Consider the following 15715-nt stretch of genomic DNA (forward strand, 5'->3'; position numbering starts at 1 on the left):
TTGATCCGCGCAAGGATCAAGTGCTCTCTACGGGTTGATTCTTCGATACTCCGTCGCGGCGAATCACCCAAAGTCGCTCATAACTTGAGTTGGGTCACCCACAAGCTCCGCGGGTGATCTCCAAGCTCCCAATCACCACCAAGCCGTCTAGGTGATGACGATCACTAAGAGTAACAAGCATGAACTTTCACTTCACCATGCGAAGCCTAATGAGAAGATGGATGCACATTTGACTACTCTTGATTCACTAATGAGGCTACTCTCTTGGATTCTCAAATCTCAATCACCTCACTAGGACCTTGCTCTTCTTGGCACTCACAAACGTGTTTCTCAGCTATTAGAATGAGCAAAAGTAACTCCACACACGAGTGGAGCTTCTATTTATAAGTCAGCCTAAAAAACGAACCGTTATGAGCTTCTGCGGGGTGACCGGATGCTCCGGTCAGTTCAACCCGTGAACCAGTGAAAATGTGTTGACCGGACGCTGGCAGGGTCCGGTCACCACTGACCAGACATGTCTAGTCGCATTAAACCCTTACTGGAACCTTACTGGACTTGACCGAACGCTAAACCCTCAGGGTCCGGTCAGTACTGACCGGACGCGTCCGGTCGCAGATTCCCTTCTCTAGAACCTTACTGGAGTCGACCGGACGCTGCCTTTCAACGTCCGGTCACTTGACCTCTCCAGCGTCCGGTCGCACCGAACGCAGACTACTGATCAAATGAATTGACCGGACCCTGCGGCCAGCGTCCGATGGCACCGGAGCCAGCGTCCGGTCAGCATTTGGCCCTCCATTCACTTCCAACTCTCAAATATATGTGAAAGAAGTTTGCTCCAAAGGATCTTAGGCATTCATAGGAGCTACCTAGAGCTAGTTTTAACAAGTGTGCACCACACCTAACTCACTAGACTCACCTAGGTCAAGCTACCCGTCCATACCCCCCTTAATAGTACGGCCAAAGGAAAAACAAAGTCCTAAACTACCCTCTAAGTGTCTCTCCAACTCCAATCGACACTTAGAACTAGTCATCCTTAACCTTGTCGTACATCCTTTGAAAACCAAAATGATTTCCATCATAGGGACATGACCACCTCGATTGCCCAATCGATCTCCATTACCATGACCTAACTTTATTTCCTCTGCAAAACACACGTTAGTCATAGTAATCTTGTATTGTCATTAATCACCGAAACCCAACTAGGGGCCTAGATGCTTTCAGTGCGCATGGAGTCAGTTAGTGTCCTCGCGCTGGTGGCTCAAGAGGGGTGGCAAGTCCACCACATGGACATGAAGTCCGCCTTCCTCAACAGCGACCTCAAGGAGGAGGTCTACGTGCGCCAGCCACCTGGCTACACCATCGCCGGAGAAGAGGGGAAGGTGTATCGCCTTCGCAAGGCACTCTATGGCCTGCGCCAAGCACCACGCACCTAGAACGCGAAGCTCGGTGCCACACTCAAGAAGATGGGCTTCAAACAGAGCACGCATGAGGCAGCGGTGTACCAGTGGGGCAGCGGACAAAACATTCTACTGGTCGGTGTCTACATCGATGACCTCATCATCACTGGCGCTGAAGAGCAGAAGGTGGAGGTGTTCAAGGCGCAGATGAAGAAGGCGTTCGACATGAGCGACCTCGGCCTCCTCTGCTTCTACCTCGGTGTCGAAGTACGCCAGGACGCCAGCGGGATCGCCCTCCGCTAAACCCATTACGCCAAGCGCATCCTTGAGCTCGGCGGCATGACAGGCTACAATCCGGCCCACACCCCGATGGAGAAGCTCAAGCTGAGTCAAGAGAGCACGGTAGAGGAGGTCGATCCAACCCATTACTGGCGGCTGATCAGGAGCTTGCACTCCTGGTCCATACAAGGCTGGACATCATGTTCGCCATCGAGTACATGAGCCGGTTCATGGAACGGCCAATGATGGAGCATCTATAGGCCATCAAGCGAGTCCTGCGCTACGTGGCGGGCACCCTCAACTATAGTCTCCACTATGGAAGGGCCCCCGATATGGCGTGGTTCGTCGACTACTGCGACAGCAACCTCGCCGACGATGTGGATACCAGCAAGAGCACAATCAGGACAATGTTCTTCCTCGATGATTGCTTGGTCAGCTGGCAGTCCCTCAAGCAGAAGGTGGTGGCCCTCTCAAGCTATGAAGCAGAGTACATCGCCGCCACCACTGCAGCAACTCAGGCGCTATGGCTGTCAAGGATGCTGGTAGAGCTCCTTGGCAGGAAGATGGATGTGGTTGAGCTGAAGGTGGACAGTAAGTCTGCTCTAGTTCTGGCCAAGAACCCTGTCTTCCATGAGAGAAGCAAGCACATCCGCATCAAGTACCACTTCATCAGAGATTGCTTGGAGGAGGGGAGCATCAAGGCTAGCCACATTACCACTACTGATCAGCTAACCGATATTCTCACCAAGTCATTGGGGAAGTCTAAGTTCCATGAGATGAGGGAGAGGATTGAGCTACAGCAGATCGCTTCCAGTGCTCAGCATCACTTGTATCTTACTTTTCTGTATTTTACTTTCATTGGCTTTCAAGCCTTTGTAATAGGAATATGCTTAGCATCCACTTTAGTGGTTAGAAAATATACTGGAGCAGGTAGAAAGTAGATGCCGCTCTCTACACATAAAAGCAGGGGCACACCCTTGTATCAGGACAAGCCATTGTATTTCCTTTCGATCCAAGCGGCCAAGGGCCAAGCTGCCCTCTGGAAGTTCCCAAATCTAAATAAAAGCCAACATAGCTAACCATGATCAGCACCAAGAGCATTGCTCATCTCGCGAAGAAGTGGCAGAAGATGGCTGCACAAGGGAGGAAGCACCTCACCTTGGGGGCGACAGCAAAGGAAGCCGATGAGTGCTGTAGCTCTGTGGCGAGCAGGGGCCATTGCACGGTGTACACTGTTAGGATCATAGTGTACCTCTATAACCATAGATCTAGGGTAAGCCTCCTCGCCTTTGCGTAGTTGCACCGCAGCAGGGTAGACGCCGGTACCGTGGGGACACTGCAAGGGCGATGGCGGTGCGGTGGGGCATCCCGTCGCTGCAGCACTCCTTCATATCAGATTAGGTTTCTCTGTGGTGGGATTGCGGCGGCTCCGGTCAACCTCATTCATCGAGCCCAATTCCCCACTCCTCTATTTATAGTGCTATGCGACAGTGGCCCACCAACCACATTAGGGTTGGGCGCCCCTGATCAGGGCGTAGATCCAAGGGCCCAATAGGCCGTTGGGCCTATTAGTGGAGATTAACTAACATTCTCCCTCTTGATCTCATTACTATTTTTCAATTTCATATCATTTACTTTTGTTCATTCCATTACAGATTAGCGCATAGAGTATGTCTCATCGTCATGGTCCATTGCCGGTGGATTTAACAGCTACAACACACTACTCTGTTCTAAAATAGATACTTATCTTTGGGTCTTCTTTTGTCCAGGAATTTTAGGCTTTTCCTTAAACCCATGCTAGCTACATGGTCTCTAAACACCATGTTCTCTGAACACGTTGGGTGGTAAGCCTTTTGTAAGCAGATCCACGAGCATCTTTTCTATACTTATATACTCAAGACTTATGACTTGATCTCAGACTTTATCTTTCACAACATAATACTCTATGTCAATGTGTTTGGCAGCACCACTTGACTTATGTTGTGAGCATACTGTACTGCCGAATTATTATCGCGGTATAACTTAAGTGGTCTATAGATGTCATCAACCACCTTCAAACCGAGTATGAACTTCTTTAGCCAGTTCACCTGCCCCGTTGCCTCATAACACGCTATAAACTCGGCATACATCGTGAACGATGTAATGACAGTTTGCTTTGAAGCTTTTCTATGAAATAGCTCCCCTTTGCGATAGTGAATATATATCCACACGTGGGTTTTCTATCATCTCCCGCATAATCAGAATCTGAATATCCCACTATATGGAGTGAATCATATCTTCTATACGTCATCATGAGGCCTTTCGTTCCTTGCAAATAATGCAAGACTTTCTTTACTAATTTCAGTGTTTTGTTCTAGAATTGCTCTGAAATCTGCCAAGTAACCCAGTAACAAATGTCAAGTCAGAGCGCGTACATACTTGAGCATATTGCAAGCTTCCGACAGCTGAAGCATATGGAACCACTTTCATTTGATCGATCTCATATTGGTTCTTGGGGCATTGAAAATTCCCATATCTGTCGCCCTTGACTATACAAGCAGGTGAGGGACTATATTTATGCATACTGAATTTCTTTAAGATTCTTTTCTATGTATGCCTTTTGTGATAGTCCTAATACCCCTTTACTTCTATCTCAGTGAATCTTGATCCCTAGAACGAACGAGGCTTCACCAAGATCTTTCATATCAAATTTTGAGGACAAAACTTATTTGTCTCCAGTAGTAGACTGACATCACTACTAGCAAGTAAGATATCATCCACATACAGGACAAGGAAGAAAAACTTCCCATTCTTAAACTTTGTATAGACACAATTGTCCTCTATATTCTCTTTAAAACCCAAAATTCCTTATTGTCTGATCAAACTTCAAGTATCACTGTCTTAAAGCTTGTTTTAATCCATAAATGAATTTCTTTAGGCGGCATCCCATTCGTTCTTTTCCTTCCATGACAAAACCTTTCGGTTGTGCCATGTAAACACTTTCCTCCAAGTCCCCGTTGAGAAATGTCGTCTTTACATCCATCTGATGTAATTCTAAATCGTAATGTGCCACTAATGCCATTATGATTCTAAAGTAATTCTTACATGAGACTGGAAAAAATGTCTCATTGTAATCAATCCCTTCTCTTTACGTAAAGCCTTTTACCACAAGTCTCGCTTTATATCTCTTTATATTCTCTTGAGAGCCAAGTTTTGTTTTGTAGACCCATTTACAGCCTACTGTTTTGGCTCCTTTAGGAATTATTTCCAAGTTCCAAACTTTATTGGCATTCATAGATTTCATTTCATCTTCCATGGCCTCAAGCCACTTTGATGAATGATCACTTTTCATGTCTTCTTCAAATGAGGTGGGATCATCCTCCATTTAAAATTCCTAAGTGTTGTACACTTTATAGTCAGCAGGAATAGCTGATTTTCTAACTCTTTGAGACCTTCTAGGGGCCTCCATATTTGGCACATCTTCTATTTGAGGCTGTTGTTGCTCCCTCTCATGTATGGCAATAGGTTCTATAGAATCCTGAAGAATAGGTTCCTCATCGTCATTCATTGTTGCCAGAGACGGAATAACAACAGGTGCTGACACCATAGTATCTTGCACTGTCGGTGCAGCGACAGCAGGTGGTGAGAAAATTGGCTCAGGAATCATTGGAGTGGGCACATACACCCGCTTCACTTCAAGGTCAATTTCTCGAGCTACCATGCTCCCCCTCATCAATTCATCCTATAGGAAGACAACGTGTCTCATTTTCACAAACTTTGTATGTCTATCTGGACAGTAGAAACGAAAACATTTTGACTTTTCTGGGTAGCCAATGAAATGGTAACTTACTATTTTGGGATCTAACTTCCCAATATTTGGATTAAATACTTTAACCTCAGCAGGGCTCCCCCACACACGCAAGTAGTTTAGTGAGGGTATTCTTTCTGTCCCCAACTCATACAGTGTTTTGGGCACCGACTTACTTGGTACTCTATTGAGAATATGAATGGCGGTTTTTAACGCCTCCATCCACAGACTCAACTGTAAGGTGGAGTAACTTATCATATTGCGCACCATATCCATCAGGGTACAATTCCGTCTTTCAGCTATTCCATTCTACTGAGGTTCACCCGATATAGCATACTGGTCTACTATGCCATTCTCCTGTAAGAACCTTACAAAAGGTCTAGAAACTTGGCCATATGGGGTATGTCGACCATAGTACTCCCTTATGGTCGGACCTGACTATCTTAATCTTTAAATTATGTTAATTTTCAACTTTTGCCTTAAATATCTTAAATTTATCCAATGCTTGTTTTCTTTCCTTGATTAGATAAATGTAGCCATAATGGGAGTAATCATCTGTGAATGTTATGAACAAAACATAATCATCCACACTCTTTATAGGAAACCGACCACAGATGTCTATGTGAATAATCTATCAAATTCCTGCGCTTCATTTGGCATCTTTCTTAATTTCAATTACATACTTTCCTTTTATGCATTCTAAGAACTCTAATGGAGGAAGAATATTATTCTTAACTAGTTTTTCTATTCTTCCCCTTGAAATATGACCTAAACGATAATGCCATAATTTCGACGACGCGTTGTGAACTCTCTTATGCCACCATTATCAGAGTAACTCTCTGTCACCAGCTGCTTTATCAGCTGGGTAGCATATTGCTTTGAAGAGCCAGTAAACTGACTCTTTATTCTATCGAGGTACTCGTTGACCGTGTCATACTCTGGGATTGAGCTCACAATTGCAGACTCAATCGTGTTCTTTATCACAGCCAGACATTTCTTGTTGGCAGTGACCCACTTCCTATGCACAAGGGCATAGAACATCTTTCGGGGTTTCAAAATCCCTCTCTTTAGTTGCCCAAATGGCATCATCCTCGTTTGTCTCCCTCACCGGTGCCACAGGCTCTGTGGAACATGGCGAGGTGACTACCCAGTCCACCTTAGACAAGATGAAAACCAGATCAAACCTTTTCTTAACATAAAAATAACACCATTTGCATGTCTTGACTTCAACGTAGGTCAAAATCAAAACATACAATTATTCTTATACACTAATTCTACATCACCGTTGGACAGAAATAGAATTAGTGCATAAAATCATTAAAATTCATAAGTTGCTCTTACACACTAATTCTACATCACCGTTGGGCAGAAATAGAATTAATGCATAAATCATTAAAATTTACAATTGTTCTTATACACTAATTCTACATCACCGTTGGGCAGAAGTAGAATTAATACATAAATCATTAAAATTATGATATTTTTGTTAACAACGTTGGTTAGAAAATAACATCATAATCATGTCAAAACACTTTTTCTCCAATTTAATATCACATTGGTTCAAAATAACTAGAGAATAAACTTTTCTTTAGCAGCGGAAAAACTCTCTTTTTCTCCAATTAAATATCACGTTGGTTCAAAATAACTGAAGAATTAACAATTTCTTTAGCAGCGGAAAAATAATTCAATTTAATGAATTTTGCCCACAGGGAAAAATCCCTTTTCTAATTTCTTTTGAGCTATTTTTCATTTTCCAGAAATAAGCAATTACTGGAAAATAAAAAAGAAAACTTGATCTTGGGCCCGAACTGGCACAGTTGCCCGGCCCATCACTGGCCTTTTACTCTCGCGCGAGTGCGCTGCGCTGACCCAGGCTACAACCTAGGCCTGGGCCGGCAAAGGAGCCCGGTGTGCCCTCGCCCGCCTGGGCCGAGAGCGGCCCGTGCTTCCATCGTCGTCAGATCTCATCCGACGGCCGTCCGATCATTTCGGCCGAACAAAAACCTTCTCCGGCCGCGGTCCCCGAACCCTAGAGGCCATTCGGCTCTTTCCTTCCTCTCTCTTCGTGTCCCTCCTCTTCCTTTCTCTCTCAGCCGCAACCAGCAGCAACCGAGAGCGAGCGAAGGCGGTGGAGCGAGGCAGCTATGGCGCCGCCGCTGGCCCCCTCGTCGGCGCGCGTGCTCCCCAACGGGTGAGCACGCCGCCATCGAGCGGCCTGGCCGCGGCGCCCCCTTGACGAGCCCGGTGAGCAGCTGCCCCCCGGCTCGGCCCTTCTTCTCCCGCGCTGGCGAAGGGCCATCCCGACGCACGGCGAGGTAGGTCCGTTCCCCATTTCCCCTTCTCTGATTTGGTTCTTGATTCTCTTTTCGGTTGAGTCCGATTTGGATTTCTTTTTATTCCTTTTCTTTTCGGAGTTCATCCGAATCGAGATCTAGGGTTAGGGTTTCGCTTTTCTTTTGATTTCTTTTCTTTTCGGAGTTTATCCGAATCGGAATCTAGGGTTAGGGTTTCGCTTTTCTTTTTATTTCTTTTCTTTTCTATTTATACCGAATTACTTTCTTCCCCTTCTTCATGCGAGTTAGGGTTAGGGTTCTCAAGAACCCGATTCGGTTTTGATTCGAGATCGAGATGGGGATTCGTTCTAGGGTTCTTGAGATCCTTTCCCCTTTCTCTTCTCTAGTTTAGGGTTCGGCTTTGATTCTGTTCTAGGCTGAATCCTTCTTCCTTTGTTCTTTCTTTCACCCAGTTAGGGTTAAGGTTTTTCTTTCCCACGGTCAGTCCGTGGGTTAGGGTTCGGCTTGAAGTGCCGAGACCCCTATCTCTTCTCTGATCCGAACACGGATGTTCTTCTCTTGTTTTCTTGCCGCGCGCCGGCGAGGACGGCGGTGCGGCATCTTTCCCCGCTTGGTGGTGGTGGTGACCGGGGTTCCAGTGACGTCCGCCACCCCGGTCTCTTTTCAATTTGCTTTTACCCGATTAGGGTTAGGGTTACACACTGGCAACCTGGCTCTGGTACCAATGTTAGGATCATAGTGTACCTCTGTAACCGTAGATCCGGGGTAAGCCTCCTCGCCTTTGCGTAGTTGCACCGCAGCAGGGTAGACGCCGGTACCGTGGGGTTGTTGGCGTCGTGGTGGCGATGCAGTGGACCAGTGGTGACGCTGCAAGGGCGATGGCGGTGCGGTAGGGCATCCCGTCGCTGGTAGCACCCCTTTAGACCGGATTAGGTTTCTCTGTGGTGGGATTGCGGTGGCTCCGGTCAACCTCGTTCATCGAGCCCAGTTCCCCACTCCTCTATTTATAGTGTTGTGCGACGGGAGCCACCAACCACATTAGGGTTGGGCGCCCCCGATCACAGGGCGTAGATCCAAGGGCCCAATAGGCCGTTGGGCCTATTGGTGGAGATCAACTAACATACACGGCCGACAGGGCACGGTTCGAGGTGCCGCTGGTGTGCCTTAGCACCCTAGTCTTCGGGGAGCTCCTACAAATGTCACAGGAGTTCGACTTCACGGGCGCCGATGGCAAGATCACGCTGCCCTGCGACGTGGCAGTCATGGAGTACGCCATGTGTTTGCTCAGGAGAGGAGCCTCTGCTAAGCTAGAACAGGCGTTCCTTAGCACCATGGCGATGTCATGCCACTATGCCAGCCACATGGCGCCGTATGTTGGAGCTAGACAGCAGATTGCTGTTTAGTTGTTGTTCATTGTAGTGTAGGTAGTAGAGCAAAGATATTAACTAGGTAAGTGTTATTCAGGGCCTTCTGATCCAGCAAATGATCAAGTAAGGTGTTATAAGTACAAGAAAATAGAGAGACATGATTCTTGTTCTGAACCTATGTTTCGCTTCAGAGACAAAGATAATTGGTTTATGAAAATTGTGAGGACTTACATTAAGTGGCAACAGAGTTTCTTCTGCAGAACTCTGACTTCAAATCCGAGAGATTGTTCGTCCGAAAATAATCTGAGAGGTTCCTGCATGTGGCACAAGTGCAAAATGCAAAAGCCATGCACAAGCACAACTGCCATTCTGGACACCAGCTTAACCGAATGTTGAAATCATGCCTCCAGTCCAGCCCTCTTTACGGAATCCCAGCGAAATCTGAAAGCGAATAGTAGAGTTGACATGTGGAGAAAGACCAAAGATGGAACTTAAAGCCTGGCTATCAGGATTCATGAGCTGTAAAATGGCATGTGCTCAGCATGTCATTTACTCGTAGCTTTCTTTGTTCCCATACAATATCTCCTGGCCCAGATTTTTGACCTTCAATGCATATATTTCACCACAAATATCATCAAAAATAGATTCTTAAGGCACATCAAAACTTATGATATTTTGCAAGAATTGCCAAATACAAATCTACATATATGCTAGTAGAAAATAGCACTGTACATCACCATGGAGCTTTAGATCATGTATGCCGGTGCAAAAGCTAATTATTAGATGCTTTCACCGTGACATAAACAATCACCCGTTTGATTATAAAGGGTTTTACCTGTGTGCCATTATAAAAGATGGTCGTTACCTACGGGTCACTGAAAAGTTCGAGCGCACCCAGGTGCCATCGAGCTAAACTCTTTTGTCGTCCACGCCATTCCATCTTCATTCCGTTTGGTTTTCACAGTTTGGAAGCCCTGACATGTGGGACCGCCAGTGAAGATGTCCAAAATGCCCCCTCTCACCCCTACATTATCCTCTTCTTCACCCGATCCACCACGCCGCCCGTAGTCTTCTCTGTCACCCGACCCCAACCGCTACTCCCATGCCATCCTCCGGCCGACGGGTCCTGGGCCACACCGCTGCCCCGCGCTACCCCACCCCGGTCGCCGGCTACGGCAGGGGCAGCAGGCGGCGGACCCTAGGGTAGGCTGGGGACCATATGGTCCTAAAACTCTAAAAAAAACTAATTACTAGATGCTTTCACCATGACATAAACAATCACCCGTTTGATTATACCACCCGTGTATGGTAGTTAAAAGAAATAAAGGCGACCATCACTTCATCTTCAAAAATTTATATACATCATCTTAGCTATTAAGTCATACACAAACAGCTAGCCGTTGGTTCCATGGTGCCACACTGCTGACAGTGTGACATGGCCTGGCCATGGAGCTCAAGAAGGCTCTCATAACCTCTTCAGAGGCATCTCTTCTAAGCAAACACATCACGTACTCCATCACAGCGGCATCACAGGGCAGCGTGATCTTGCCGTCGTCGCTCTCGAACCCAAACTCTTCTTGCGACAGCACTAGGAGCTCGCCGAAGACCACTGTGCCAAGGTACGCCAGCGGGACCTCGAACCGCAGCCCATCAGCCGAGTACACAATGCAGTGTCCTTTGCCAGCCACCGCCGTCGACGTGCTACACGATCCTTCACTTTCTTTCGCCGGGATCCACTGTGTGTGCGCGTGTGTTTTACTGTGACCTGTTGTGGGCTATTTGCCTATCGCTGCAAAATGGCATGTGTTCTGCATGTTCTGTACTTGTAACTTCCTCCATTTCCATGTCCATATTTCTTGGGCTGTGTTTTTTTACTTACGAGTTTGCTGATCCTTATTGTCAGATAGCATGTATAAAACAGCAGCAAACCTGGAAGCTTGAATAGGTCGATGGATCTGCTTTGTAGAAAAAATTGTATGGAGACCCAGCGAGCCTTACCACAAATTTGCATGGTAATAGAAGTAGAGGCAAAATGAGCAAATACTTCATACTTCAAGCAAGTATATCCTGGAATAGCTCTAACACACAACAGAGGTCCCATAGGCTACATGCATTTCAGCAGATGTTCAGATTGGGCTATCTAAAACTTAAGCTTGGGCCAGTCAAAAGTTAGACCACCCACTAAGATGATACAGAACACTCAAGGAAAAAAGGAGCCAGCACAGGGTTCAAAGGCATTACTCACTAAGATCAAATTGTATGTTCTCATGTTTGAGCATCTGGCATCAGAAATATGGATGGAATCACTTATAATTCTTCAGGTATCAAGAATAAATCCAACCTTGTTGGCATCATAAATTTTCTAGTGACAATTTAAGTGTCACGACGCTACCGGTTTCTACATGCATGAGCTTGAATTTTTTTTTATAAGCATCACAATGGAAACAATGCAACATTTGAGTTGAGAGGAAAATGTGAAGAATGTTGTAGTACAATCGATTGATTACCTGAACATGTGACAGATGCAGAAATGTTACCATGTGGATGTATCATATATATACCCTTCTCCTGTTTATTTTGGCATGTGCCAGACATACGCTGATATGCACCATGGAAGATGCAACACTCTTTCCTTCAGGAAATACCATTATACTGTTGTCTCGTGGAAACAAATACCCCAATTAGGAATGCAGCATTAGCTGAAACTCTTGGTGAATCCTAGTTTTGTTGATCAAGAAAAAAAAATCTGTATAAACCACAAAAGGCCAAGAGAACAAGAAAATGCCAATCTGACACAGTAATATGTAATATAATCACAATAAGAACTGACCATTACCTGTACTGTAATTCACTGGTTCTGAAAATTTGATGGCAATATCTTTTCTCGAACGCACTTGTTGGCAATATCTTGATGCTGCCATGCTAGTATCATATCAACCCACAAGATAATATTTCACAAATGTGACTAAAAAAAGATCTCAATCAACATCTTGGTGTTACTGAAAAGGGGAATTTTAGTATATGTACTTCATAAATTTGTCAATCAAGTGCTGCTCATGTGTACAAGTGTGTGCCGGGTTTGAAATGAATTGCTTAATCACATGGCCAATGCTAAATCACACCATTCTTTTTCAAATTAAAAAAAACAACTAAATCACACCACTTGGGTGGATTAGAGAAGAAAGAGAGGCAAAAGCTACTAGTCTACTGCTTAGCTGTAGCCTGTTGGGTCTATAGAAGATCCCTTTAGAAGAAAACGAATTAATCATCCCAAACTCCAACTCAAATTTAAACAACATGCACATCAAACAGATACTAAGATAGAAACGAGATTATTGATTTAAAGCGCTCAAAAGGCAGCTAGACAGATTGCTATATACAGTGTTAACATCAGAAGCGCTCTAAGATGGATGCGTCAAACATTCCCAAACAAAACAGAATCACCTGCAGGGCTGGATAACCCGCGATGTTAGTATCAGTTTGCTATCTCACACACCATCTAGAGTTTACACATTTCACCGAACTCCAGCACGGGCATCTTCTCTTCTGTGGGCGGAGAGGGGCTCTTGGAGATGCGAGCGGATGAATAACCCGCGATGCCGACGAGGAGGGTGAAGAGCACTAACGAGAGAGGGTGCACCTGAACTGCCTGCGCTTAGCCTCGTACACGGCGAGCTCCTTGCGGCTATCCATCACGACCTGCGGGCTCCGCCTGCGCCTGCACCTCTACTCCGAATGCCCTCGCCCTTGTGGTACGGTTCGAAGCAGAAGCAGGGTTTTGAAAATAAGCGACTCGCTCCCAGATTTATCCTTGGTAATTGGTATCACCTCGCTCCATCGACGAAAAAAAAAAACCTTGCGATCTAGCTTATCGTTATGTGTTTAACCAGCTCATTTGTTTGAGAATACTCTAGCGATATCAATACTCAACTGCCGCTGCTATGCAGAACTGGTAGGTAGGGGCTGTGGTGGGCTGGAGCCTAAAACGAAGGGCGCTAGGGGCGGTAGGCTAGTGGAGGACTCGAGGCCATGGGACTCATGAAGGATTGTGTAATGTAGTGGGTGGATCAGGAAACATATGAGTTTGCTTCATCATTCTTTCAGTCCACGAGGTGTTTTATAATACTACTCCGGAGTAATCTGAACCATCACTCAAGTAGCTCTCTGAAATGGGTCAAAATCGTAGTGTCTTTGCACTGCAAGCAATGTATATGGACTGTTTTATGAGGCTCCATAACATGAGGTGTTTCTTCAGACGCAACAAGACTGCTGAGCCTGTTCACTGCCTCGTAAACGATCGTAAATTTCTAGCTAGCAGTAAATAATCCACGATCGTTTACGGCCTCCCGAACAGGCTGTAAGACCTGAGCAGATCGCATAAACAGTTCAAAATAGCATTTCAACCAATCTCAGCATGTTCGCTCGCTCGTATACGATCGTGGATTATAAGCTGGAACAGTATTTTTCTCTCACACCAAACCAGTCAACAATAAATAATCTACAATCGTTTACGACGAAACGAACAGGCTGTATATACCCGAACAATTCAAATGCAGCAATAGTTTGAATCCACAAATCCTTAGGCTCAGCCAAAATCAAATCAGTACACACCATACCCTATTATAATATGTGATATTATACAGAGTGATATTTTTGTATTTTGGTCCTTTTTTAAAACATTTTTTAGAAAAAGACCACTGCCAAAACCTTCATTCTCGTGTTCATCCAAATATGCCTCTTGACTATGAAACTCTCACTGCACGCTTTGAGGCGCTCAAGTCCGGCAAGCTTCCTTAGTGCAACAGAAGAGCAGCCTCACCATGTTACAAATGCTTCTATTTTTGTATTTTGGTCCTTTTTTAAAATATTTTTTAGAAAAAAACCACTGCCAAAACGTTTTCTGAAAATAGACCGTTTTTAGGCGTCTTAGGACATGACGCCGAGGTATGAGGGTCGGCGTCGACTGACACGACGCCGAGGTCTTGCCACGTCACGGACGACCCCGGTCGACGGCGACACGGTGGCGCATGGGGCCCACTACGTCGGTGTCGTGTCAGCCAACGCCAGAGGCCGAACCTCGGCGTGTAGTCTCACCACGCCGAGCTACCTGTTCAATGAGATTCAAAACTCAATTCTACCCCAAAAACGCGACTGAACATAAATTTTTGTCCTTTCGTATCTCCTGATCTGTTTAGTTCTGGCACAAAATGTAGTAACAAAAGTTGTAGATCTATATGAGTACTACAACTTTTCTTTAAGATTCAAAGTCTTATTCGGTCTGGTTGGATAGATACAAGGCTCCAAAGTGGGGTACATGAAAACTGAAATCCTAAATTCAGTCATCCAGACTTAGCCAAATTTTGAGCTCCCCAAAACAGTCATGGATTCCAACTTTAGGGCTCGTTTTGACTTTCTTACAAGCTTATCTAGCTCTTGGCCCAAAAACAAAGTTTGTTGTACTCCACTCAAACTTCAACTTTTATTTAAGGTGCAACTCCATAAAAGCATTGTAAGCAATTGGTCAACACCGGTCAAAATAGCATCACGGTAAAGCTCAATTTAGAGTTTTTGACCGATTGAGGCATTTTCTTGACCTTTGCTCAACATGAATCCTTCGTGACTTTTGTTGTAGAGTTCATCTAGAGTCATTTGGGCAAGGTTGCAAGGTTTGATTGATGACACATGTTCTCATTCACTTAATAAGACCAATAAACATAAATATAGCATGTCTACTCTTATTAGTATAACTCGTGTTAGTAGAAGAGAAATTGTTGAGAAAGATTTTTTCATTTGAATCATGCAAATAGGATTTCAACCTATACCAAAGGTTTAGTTTAATACTTTATTCTTTCTTTTTTATGATTTATAGGCTCGGCGTCAAGTCTGACGACGCCGAGATAGAAGACCATGGCGTTGATTCGGCCCACGCCAACCCCATGGCGTTGATTCGGCCCACGCCAACCCTAGGGTTTGGATTCCCACAACCCGTGCCAGGTTTGGGCCGAACCTCGGCGCTGAGTCGACCCACGCCGAGATTAACGACTCGGCGTCAATTTACGGAACGCCAAGCTTGGGCACCTCGTCGCTTCGAGGCAAAGGATTCCAGTATGTACCATGGGTCGGCGTTAATTGACTAAACACCGAGGTGCCCACACTCGGCGTGTGTTCAATTGACGCCGATAGCCTAGATTCACCAAAACAATGAACTGAGCGTATAATACACAGAATACATGAGCATACAGAATTTCACATAACAAATGACCACACCGACATACACATTCATTCAACATCCATACATACATAAGGTCCAACACATTCAACATCCATACGTAGTCCATACATATGCTTCATCAATCATCCAACATAGTCCAAACATAGTACAAGGTCCATACATAGTGCATTACATAAGGTCCAATGCATACATAGTCCATGCACAAAAGAAGCATATGAAGTCTTTGGATCTTTTAGCTCGCTCCTTGTCTAATGCTCCATCATTTTCTCCTTGTCTCTCTTTTTTTTCTACAGTAGTGCATTTTCACAACTTTTAGCGGATATTGAGCTAAGTTAGAAACAATTAATGAAAACTTCACT

Source organism: Miscanthus floridulus, chromosome 4, assembly GCF_019320115.1.
Source record: "Miscanthus floridulus cultivar M001 chromosome 4, ASM1932011v1, whole genome shotgun sequence".
Lineage (NCBI taxonomy): Eukaryota > Viridiplantae > Streptophyta > Magnoliopsida > Poales > Poaceae > Miscanthus > Miscanthus floridulus.